Raw genomic sequence first — 9,295 nt, 5'->3', positions numbered from 1 at the left:
CACAAGAGTGACTCTTGTTGTGTTGCATCCATCACAGAATGAAATGCAATTTAAATTGCCTCGGATTTTATTGACAGGGATTCTATCCTGTTCATCCTGGTGAATTTGCCAAAGAAGGCCGACTTGTTTCTACATTCTATTTCAACATTCTGAAGTGATCCACGCCTAAAAAAGCTCATGGATGGATATGTTTTGTGTCCAGGCTAGTTCTCTCTGCTACATCTGCCCTTTACTTTGCTTCAGGACTCCTGTGGATTATTCTTGCTTCTCTGACATAAACAACTGTTTTCATTCTCTGGAAAAGTAACAATATACTGAATCTTCCAATAAAATGTTATTTTTCTATCAGACTTTATTTGCTCCCCAGAGAATTCCTCATGTCTCACCCCTCTTCTCCTTCCCTCCATCTTTCAGAAAATCCTTTCTCTACTCCAGCACAAATTTTTAATACCAGAATGCCACAGGAGCATGGAAATGCCCCCGGATTTCAGACACTTTAATTGTCTCTTTGTGGCAGTGCAATGAAGAGGGAGCAGCAGAGCGATGGATGCCCCACCACAGTGTCTGGTTTAACACTTTAGGTTTTTGGCTCTGCACCCGGAACTTCCTTGGCTCCTATTTTTTTAAGGAGGAGCTGCAGGGAGCGGAGGCCGGTTCCCGGTGCCTCTGGCCGGGCTCCGCCAGCCGGGCTTGGCTCGGGGAGCTGCCCCTGGAGCGGGGATGGGCTGGGATCAGCTAAACCCACCGGCGGGACGATGTCGGATGGCACCGCGGCGGCGGCAGCAGATGTTTCCCCGGGGTTTGAGGATGTGAAAGCCTCTGCTCTCCTCCCCTCCCTTCCCTGCTTTGGCCGGAGGTGCAAGCGCCGAGCCGGGAGCTGCGGCCGGGAAAGCCCCGGGACCGCCTCCGCCCGGGAGGATCCGGGACAGGGCAGGGCAGGGCAGTGTGCCCTGGGGAGCCTGGGGGGCCAGGGGCCGCCCTCCTCCTTCTCCTTCTCCTTCTCCTTCTCCTTCTCCTTCTCCTTCTCCTTCTCCTTCTCCTTCTCCTTCTCCTTCTCCTTCTCCTTCTCCTCCTCCTCCTCCTCCTCCTCCTCCTCCTGCCCACCCTCCTGCAGGCAACCCACGCGCCCTGTTCCAGGCGTGACAGCCCTTTCAGTGGAGACATTTTCCCTGTTATCCAATCTAAACCTCCCCTGGTGCAGCCTGAGGCCATTTCCTCTGGTCCTGTCGCTGGTTACTTGGGAGGACCCTCTTTGTAGCCTGCTGGGTTTAAGTTTGTGGTGCTGTCTGGGATATGCTGTTCCATAATACAGGAGCTCTCTTTCCCCTGTGGGTTTTGTTTTACACCTGCCAGTGCTTTACCCATCTACACTCAAGCCGTGGGACTGAACTTCCTTCCCATGTATCAATTTGCAGATGGATGCAGGAAAGCTAAAGGATTATCTAATTTGATCTTTTTCCTCCACAAAAAACGAGCAGAGGGTGCTAGAGAGAGGGGTGTTTCACTTTCCCACGTGCCAAAGAAGTTGCATGCCATTGTGGGAGTGATAGTCTCTGCTTCTTATGAGGTTTTGAAATTTGAACATTGTAAATTGCTTCAGCTTGCTGGTAGTATTAAAGTAGGCTATTTATTTAGTGTACAAACATGGTGGATCTTCTTATTCTGTGGTCTGGTTGTGATCAAAGACAAAATTCAAAGTTCTACTCTCTGACAAAAAAGGTATTTTGTACATATCCTGACATATGCAGTATTTTAGTACATAGTCACTAAAACATCAGAATATTTCTTATGTCTTTGGTTTGAGTAGGCATAATAGACATTGTCTGCTCCAAAAAAGACACTTCCACTGGAGTGTTATTAGCACAATCTGATTTTTACATCTTTACTAATGTAAAGAATACAAGACTAATTTTGGTTTGTTTATTTGGGTTTTTTGGTGGTGTGTGTGTGTGTGCATGTTGGTTTTGGTTTTGTTTGTCTTTTTATTTGTGGGGTTTTTTTGTTTTCTTGGTTTTTGTGGAGTTTTTTATTACTAATGTTGACAATTTTGGCACTATATTTTAAATAACTGATTAATTAAACTTTTTGAGGACAATGTAGAACATGTTTCCTGAAGTGTCTTAATTACATTTGAGTTTTCTGAGCCATCTGAAGGAAGTTTCTGTTTTACTGAAAAGATACTGCATTTTTAACTTTAGCATGCTATGTGATAAAGAAGTTTATTTTTGAACTTAGGAAACACATGAATGGTGTAGTTGTCAGAAAGAAAATATAAATATCTACATAATATAGTTTATATCTTGCAGGCTTTTTGTCTAAAGGGTTACTCTCTAAATAAGACAGATTGGAAACTGAAATTATTTCTCCTGTATGACTTTAAAACAACAAGTAATAGAAATGGTAATATTTCTGCACAGCACTTACCATGAATAGGCAGTTTAGAAATACCAGCTGTCATTAAAATACTTCGACTTAGAAAACCACTTGACTATTATCATGATTGAGGAAAATAATTTAAGTAAGTAGAATTGCTATTTATATAATCTTTTTGGTACAGAAATCTCTTTACAAAAACTATCTCAAAATATAATTACTTTGAAAAAACTTTTAGCAGTTACCATGACTTAAATCTTTCCCTATCACTTTATAGAATTTTCATTTCAAAATAAATCAATTGAAACTATGCCAATTGAATATTATTATAATACAGCACTTTATTAATTAATAAATGGACTGTTTAATTATTTATGGCTCATTCTAAACTGTTTCCTGCCAAAGCAAGGTTCAGACTAAATTTAATTTTCTGCTGAATTATTGTGAAGATACTTGATTTTGCAACTCTAATGCTAATTTTAAGGCTGAAAGATTTAGAAAAAAAATATTTTATGAAATAGGATGTACTTGTTGTGAAACTCTAGGGGGTGAATGGCATTTCCTTTCAACTCAATGGACAAAGGAATAATGTTAAATTGGTGTAATATATCCTGATTCCTCCTGTGAACAAGAAGTGGGAAGAGACCCCTCTTTACCTGAGACAGTTGTAACTTCCTCCTCAGGGTGGAGCAGGAAAGTTCGTTTTCCTGTGTGGGAACAATCCACCTACTATTTCTCATCTTGAATTGAGACTTGTCCAATATTCAGAGCCCCTTAGAAATATGAGAATTCAATTTGCCTGTGTTTAAGTAGTATCTGTACTGCTGCCCAAGTAGATTATAAATGCATTGAACAAGATGTTAATGTTGTACACTTGAATTTAACTCACTGCAGGCTCTTTTGGCCTGTTTTCATGTCATAAATTAGTAGCAAAGCTGTTGAATTAACTCAGTCTGATTTTAAAGTTGAGTAAGGGATCCTCAAACAACAGATACTTTGTATGCCAAATGTACCTTTTGAGGGCATGGTCACATAAAACTGGGAGGTTTGAACTACCTAGACTTGGGGGTGATTTGCCCCAAACTTCTACTTGTCTGATAGTGATGTAAACTGCATTTCTTCATCTATGTTCCTCTGCAAAAGGAACTGTTGTTCATACTTTGTGTAACACCTGTAAAAATACAAGCCAATGAGGAATCAGACCCTATGTATTTCTAGTGTATTTGTCTGATTAAAAAACTTAATTTGGGAGTTAATTCAGAAATTCATTTATTTTTTCTCAGAAAGTACTGAAACAAAGGATTTTTCCCACTGCTTGTTAAGGATGGATTCAGACAGAAGAGATGGAATATATATATTTAATGGCTTTAAAATTTGGTTCAAGCTGTTCCCTTATATTTCATGTTCTGTGGCTCTTTCTGTGGGACTTACTGACTTCTTGACACCTTTTCTTCTTTCCCCTGTGGAATGTGTCTCTTTAACCTGGTCACACGCACTCTTTAAAGAGAGAGAAGGAATAGGAAAATCATTTGTACTAGACACTGCTGCAGCAAGTACCATTTCAATTCCAAAGGAATTCCAGTAAGAAATCTAAAAAAAAAAAAAAAAAAAAAAAAAAAAAAAAAAAAAAAAAATTCAGAAAAAATTTTGAAAGACTGTTTCAAATGTGAGGAAAGGAGTGTTTAAGAGTTGTAATTCATCTGTGGACAGGAAGATTTGTGGAGTGAAACGGCTGCTATGCAAGTGAAATGTGTATGCGCCTGAAAGAGCATTTAAAGTGACTTTCTCACAATGGAACATTCAATGCCATTGAAAATACTAAGAAAGTAAATCCAGTTGTTCTACACTATTTTCTTTTGGTAACTGTATTGCTTTCTCTTTGCCTAGTTCTTTTAAATAAACAGTTCAAGAGCTCCATCTTCAGGTTTAAGGTGCTATTGTAAAAAAAATAAATTTTGCATTAAGTAGTACGAGAACCCCCCACAAGTTATTTAATCTACATCTTCTCATACCTTGTCAGTTTGCAGTGCTTAATATTTCTAGATACATTTATTCCATTGCATTATGTTAAACTTTGAATACTCTTTTTAAAATATCACTTTTTTCAGTTTTTCTTTCATTAACTTACTTGGGTTTGGTGGATTATGATTTTTTTCCTTTCAATTATGATTCATAAATCAATTTGACTGTTCATAAAATATTATGGACCATGACAGAAAATAATGGCAGATGGAATTTTAAACCAGGCTGTTTTTCAGGTAGCTTTGTTATTTGTTAGAAATTAGTATGCCTTTATTAAAATGAGAACATATGTTCATTTTTGTCAATGGGGAATGCATTCATGTTCTTTCGGGAGCAGAATTTTAATGAAACACTAATTTTGTTTCTGCCAGTGAAGAGTTCTAAAAGACTTAAATATTACAGTGAAAAAATTCTAATCCATTTTATTTTCCAATAAAAAGCATCTAATTATTCCAGGAAGACTTTGGGGAAAGTAAAGTTGTTTAAAAAATTTTGTGCCTCAAACAAAGTTGTGAAAGTGGTACATAACAAAAAAATATTATGAAGTTAATTAAACTGTTAATCACAGAAATCTACCATCTATAAGATACTTCTTTTTTTTTTCCTTTCCTTCTCAAGTGAAGTTTTATTTCTTCCTACTTTCTAAGTATCTTCAGTGGCATACTCTGGTGACATTGTGACATGACAAGTACAGTCCTTTTAACTTACTCTCATTGTCTTGTCCTTAGAGCCAGAGAATTTGCCTTGCTTCTGTTTTCCATCACAACACTGTAGAGAAGTACAATTGCAATTTTTTGTAATAGAAGCAATGACTTCATGATTACCCATTATTGCTTAAATTATTGTTTAAATCAAGATAAATCCAAAGTGATTCGACCCAGTATTTCTTCTTGTCCACAGCAAATATCTCAATCTATAACCTGTTCATTGACTATTTATTGCTGCTTTTAGTTTTTGACTACTGAATCTAAGTTAGCAACAGGCACTGACTTCAAGTCACATGGCTATTTAGCCTGCCTTCATAAAATAATTACTACTGATGATACGTTCAGTATTTTACTGTTGCTTTTTGTATTTGTGAGTTTCTCCTCCACTGTTATTTACTTTCTTTCCCAGATTTCTCCAAAAGTATTAGAAACCCCAATGCCTTAACTCCCTGTAACTCACATTCTTTCCAAGCAGAAGGTGGAGACAAAGAACACAAAATGCTGAGAGGCTGAAAGCTGTTCTTATCTTCCTGCTGGCTTCAGTTCAGGAAAACTCTGTCAGAGAACCTCAGATCTGATCTGCTCTAGAATGTCACAAACAAAAAACCAAAAAAATTCATTTTTCTTCTGGAAGCCTTGAACTTCTTGCAGATCTCTGCAATCTTTATAAACATTTTTCATTTCTATTTCAAATAAAAGCAATTTACAGCAGAAATAAAATACCTCATATTTCATCTCATGAAGAAATTAAGGAGGTCACAGTCATGACAGAAGTTCACTGCTTGATTGATGATTGATGTATATATGGATTGACCTGCTGACTGAGGGTATTGTAACAAGGCAGCTGAATTTTATCCACATTTTGGATATTGTGCTTATTCTCCTTTTCCTCAATATGGACAGCCTTAATTTAAAATGTAACAGGTCTTTTTAGAAACATGTATATATATAAAACTAAGTTTAAACTTAAGTGCTATTTAGCATAAGGGCGCTTTTTTGATATTAGGCCTTGGCATTGTTTTTTGTTGCTATAATGAGTCATGGTTGTAAAAATATTAAGCAGATATTAACTGAGTACCCATTGAAGAAAACAACTTTTAAAAAGTGTAGATTAACCTAAAGTATGCTGATTGGTTTTTCTTATAAATTAAGTAGTTGTATTAATGTCATTGTTCCCTCTTCCAAGTTCAACTCTTAAAGAGTTTTAACTGTGGCACCAAGACAAAACAGCTTAAAAATAGTGGGATATGTTGTATTTCCATTGCTTTTCTTTAAGTATGAAGAGAAAATATTTTTAAAAGAAAAGGCTCTTCTTTATCAAATCCCTTGTTACTGAATGATTTTTAATTATGTTAAGTGTTTTGATAATTACAATTCTGGACTGACTGATTACATTTATTAGGTCATCCCACAGAATTTAAATTTGTTTTTAATATTTCTTTGGATTCTTGCTTATAATTTTCATGAAACCAAGGTAATTATTTTCTGTGATTGTTTTAACAATAATAACATTTTCTGTACTCTTTCACTCATCTGTAGGATTGTTTACTTCAAAATATTGCTTTCTTCTACTGAAGATATTCCAACTTCATCTAACTTGTTATGTTCACAGAACCTGAAGTCTGAAGTTTGTGTGAAAAAAGTAAATAAATAGGAAGAGTTAAGAATGTATTGCTAAATTGCATGTATCTAACTTCAGAATACAAAGTTACCACTTTATTTTCTCATTAAACAAAATAATTACTGGAAAATCTGAGAGTTAATTTTTTCTCTAAAGGTGAAACAATTCTGGGAAATAATTTGAAGATTTCTTTTATTAGTTTGTAATATTATTTAATGTTCAGTAATGGCTCTGAATGGTATAAAGCTTCATCCTATTATTTTTTTTTCTATCCTCTGACTTTAATAACTGTAAATATGAATACTACTTAAATGGCTCAGTGAAATTTGAAAGTTAAAAGGTAATATTTAAGTGTTTTATCCCAACTCGGTTTCTAAACAATTCAGTATTAAAAAGAATATTTTCACTATATCTGGGACAGACCATTGTGAGTATACTAGGCTTGTCTTCAGTGTTCTTTTGAGATGCAGGGCAACATCTTTATTTTAAATTGTGTTTTTCTTTTTTCCCCACAAAAATTTGGTTCAATACAATCCTGCACTTTTAAAATTCTGCAGTTCTAAAATATCTGACATTACTGGTTTTTTTTTTGAACACTATTTAATCTAAGATAAATATTTTCATGATGGAGAAAATATGAACAAATAAGAACAGTAGCAAAGAACTTTAATTAAAGAGTAAGACTTTATTTTGAAGAAAAAAAAAAAGGGTGCAGATATTTTTTTCAGCCTTCATTTTCTATCAGATGTCCTTCTGTATCCTATGAGACATGCTTGCAAAACTGTCATGGAAATTTACAGTGGTATGATAGAATTTACCACCTTGGCAGGTTATGATGATAATGACAGAATAATTTTGCTACTTATGGATACAGAGGGCTTTTTTCTTATTGCTCTAAGAGGGAACAAAGTGACTTTGAGGAAATAAAAAAATGTGAAGACAGAAACAGTTGCAACATATGAAATTTTGCCCCAATAAACTACTAATAAACCTGCAGGTTAGTAAACTTTGAGAAAAAGTATTAAAGATTTGCAATGGAAAATGACTAATCAGATTGGCAAATGCATTAACATGTAGAATTAATATTAATTTTCTTGCTTCAAGGTTAAAAATGGAAACCTGTAAATGGCATTTATTTCCATGATATAGTATGGTACAATGAAAATGCATAGTGTGCTGTTTTCTGCATTAACGGTATGGTAAAAAATCTGAGTATCAGCTAGGACGACCTATTGATCTTAAGAGTATCAAAATTCTTTTTCAGAAGGTGCCTCTAGTGATGTCATTGTCTGAATATTCTGGTATGACTAAAAACCCCATATCATTGCTTCTGCATGGAGAATGTTGGGTTACTTGTATATATGTTATTCTTATCAAGTAAAAAGGATTGCTTAGCGATCACGATTGGCTCGTCAACAACATCTTTTGAAGTCTGAGCAGGGAACCCAAGTTATGCTTTTTGTTCCCTCCTACATATGTCTCAATTACCTTTTAATGCAATTTCATTTTTAAAAAGAATAAGAAGTATTATGATTAAATGATAAGCCCGTTTAATCTCTTATTAATTTTACAATTTAGGCTGTGAACCATTCATTCTTTTACAAGGCAAATCCTATCCTATTTGCTTTCCTCTTACTTTATACTAGCATTTATCAGAACTATGTCCTTGGTCTGATATTTTCCTATTACACAATCTAAAATATCATCTATATCATAGTGGTTCTTCATTCTTAATCCTCTACATGCCAACCATCATGATAGAGCATCTCTCATTTACATGATTTTTATCTAATACTACCCTATGTTTTTGCTCTCAATCTGATGATGGACTTTGCCCTCTGAATTCTTAGCATTCTTTGCCTCAAAATGGTTTTGTTTGTATTTAAGGCTGTGGGCGATGTCCTTGTGGTTTAAGCTGCTAATCTCCCTTTGGATGTATGTATTCTGGTTATCTGAATGCCCTGCACTGTAACTGATATATTTTGATGCCCAGTCTGTGATGCATGACAGACACAGTCAGGAGTGTTGTCATGTATCTAAGTACTGAGCCTAATTTGATCTGACAGAAGAAAACTTCTGATTCACAATTAACAAAAATTCCCTGTTTCACTCCTCTAGCTCCTGTTTACTCAAACTGCAGTTTCATCTGTGTAGAACAGAAAACCATGGAGACCTCAGACTTCTTCCAGTTGACAGGGTTAAGTCCCTTAGGGCAGATTGCTTGAGAAGTATCCCAAGTTGCTATGCCAACCTTGGTTCACTAGCAAAAAAAACTATGGTGGTAGGGATTCTCAGCTCTGTGGCAACTTCAAGTGTACTGCAAACAGCAGTAGGAGGGCAAAAACCATTTCAGAAAAAGAAAAAAACTTATGATTCCCTGATTTAACTTTGTACAGGGATGAGTTAGGTTTGGGAAAAAGAATTTTTAAAAAATGTTAATCAAAGGACTTCATCTTCAGCCACCACAGACTTTGTAAATACCATAGAGACACTCCTTACTTTAGAGCCCTGATACATTTTTATTTTTTTCATTCAAAGAAAATATAAACAGACAAAAAACTACTTAAAGTTT

The sequence above is a fragment of the Zosterops lateralis genome, assembly GCF_965231275.1.
Source record: "Zosterops lateralis genome assembly, chromosome: 1".
Taxonomy (NCBI): Eukaryota; Metazoa; Chordata; class Aves; order Passeriformes; family Zosteropidae; genus Zosterops; species Zosterops lateralis.
This window is presented reverse-complemented; position numbering follows the sequence as displayed.